The sequence below is a fragment of the Penaeus chinensis genome, chromosome 17, assembly GCF_019202785.1.
Source record: "Penaeus chinensis breed Huanghai No. 1 chromosome 17, ASM1920278v2, whole genome shotgun sequence".
Lineage (NCBI taxonomy): Eukaryota > Metazoa > Arthropoda > Malacostraca > Decapoda > Penaeidae > Penaeus > Penaeus chinensis.
In genome coordinates, this window is record NC_061835.1 from 20,939,806 (window position 1) to 20,942,305 (window position 2,500).

Genomic DNA, 2,500 nt, shown 5'->3' on the forward strand with positions numbered 1-2,500 from the left:
TCTCTCTCTTCATGTGCGCTCTCTCTTATCGCGCTGTCTCATCATTCAGTCGTCTCTTCTCTTCTAACTATCTCGCTTGAGCTCTGCTATAACACTCTCTTTCTTTTCTCTCATCATTCTTTTCTTCTCTCTATTCTTCTCTCGGATACGGACGCGCACTTCGGAGACGAGTGCGCAGATCGCGGGACGTCCGCTTACGCCGCCGCCTACCGCCGCGACAGACGCGACGCTCCCTCTCATAAGTTCCTTCTCCATCTCCTCTCTCTTTCTCTTCTTCTCTTCCTTACTCTCTCTCTATAATCCATTCTCTGTCATTCTCTCTCTTCATCATTCATTCTCTCTTTCTCTTTTCTGTCATAAGTTTCCTCCTCCTCTCTCTCTCTATATATTCTCTCTCTTCTTTCTCTCCTTCTCCTCTCTTCTCTTTTCACTCTGCTTATTATCTATCTCTTCATCTCTTTCTTCTCTTTTTCTCATTTTCTCTCTTCGCTCTCTCTTCTCTCTCTCTTCTTATCATCATTTTTTCCTTCTCTCTCTCTCTCTCCTTCCTTTCTTCTCTCTCTCTCTATCTCTCTCTCTCTGTCTCTCTTCTCTCCTTCTTCAATGTTCTTCTTTTATAAATTTCTATCCTCTCTCTCTCTCTCTCTTTCCTCTTCTTCTCTTCTCTTCTTTCTCTTTCTTTCATCATTCTTCTCTCTTCCAATACTCACTCATTAATTCACATTTTACTACATCACTTCTTATCTTTACAATATTTTCTTCTCTTTCTCTCTTTCCTCTTTTATTCTCTCTCTTTCCTCTTTTCTCTCTCTCTCTCTTCTCTTCTCTTCTTATCTCCTTATCTTTCTTCTATATTATCTTCTTTCTTCTCTTCTCTACTTTTCTATCATACAATTTTTCTTACTCTTTCTTACATTCTCTCATTCTCTCTTTTTCTTCACTCTTATTCCTTTTTATTACAACACAACATTTTATTATACTTCTATAATACATTTAATTCTCTATAATTAAACTCTCTTTCTCTCTCTTTTTTTCACTCTTCTACAAATTCTCATTTCTTCTCTTCTACAACCAAATTTCTCTCTCTCTCTTTAATCATATACAACACAAAATACACTACATTTCACATTACTATTAAACATATCACATACATTTCTCACTTCTTCTTCCTAACTTACTCTTACACTTTCACTATTTATCAATTCCACACAAATACTACATCAAAAAAAAAACAAAAAACAAAAAATCACATCCAAACAATCACTACAACACAAACAAATACAAAATTACACAACTAAACAACTATCATTCAATATACCTCATAAATATACAACATTTCTCAATCTTTTATATCTCTTTTTAATTTCAACTTTTACATTCTCCTATAATCCACATACAACTCAAATATATTTTTATATTACTCATTCTTCTTTATAATTCCTTCTCATCTTCCTCTCTCTCTCTTCTCTCTCTCTCTCTCTCTCTTCTCATCTTTTCTCTCTCTTCTCGCTCTCTGCTCTCTTCTCTCTCTTCTTTCATCTCTTTCATTCATTCTCGCTCTCTCGCTAATTATCTTTTATCAACTACTTAAATTCTTCTTCCAATTTCTCTCTCTAACAACATCTCACTCCTCTTCTCTCTGCTCTTCTCTATACCTAAACAAAAACCAAAATACAAATCATTTATCTCACATATACAAATCTCACAAATACATCATTCATCTCTCACAATTCTCTAACTCAATCTTTTCTCTCTTTCTCTCTCTCCAAACAAAACTTCATACCTTAAATATAATCAACACCAAACAAATCAAAACATACAACAACTCAAACTACATCAACTCAAACCGAATATCACAAATCTAAACATATCAACTCACATTACACACACATCTAAATTTTATCTTTCACCTTCTCTCTCTTCCTCTCAAACATATTACACAATCAAAACCATATATATCAACAAAATTACATCACTCTCTTCTACTGCAAATCAAAATCTTTCTTCTCTTCTATCTTCTCAACAAATTCTCTCACTTTCCTCCTTACAACTCACTTACTCTACTCACTCTCATTACTTCTATCTCTATCAATATCAATAATCAACATTTATCAATCTAATTCTCTAAACATTCTCTCACTAACTACTATTAAATAAATCATAACAAACAAACTAAACTAACAATCACAACTTCTATTCTACATCAAACTTACTCCCCTTCATATTCACTCAAAAAATCCAATCACACATAAACTAATTATCCTTTTAACTCATTTATATCTCTTCACCTTCTTACATCATACATCATCTATTAACATTTTCTAACATCTTATACACCCCATATCTAATCAAACTCACATCATAAACCTTCAATCCATATACATAATTCCTAACACTCACTACAAATCCAACAACCATACTCACACACAAAAACAAACACTCAATACTATCACATTTTCTTCAAAAAAAACAAAATCAAAAAAACCTATAAAAAACAACA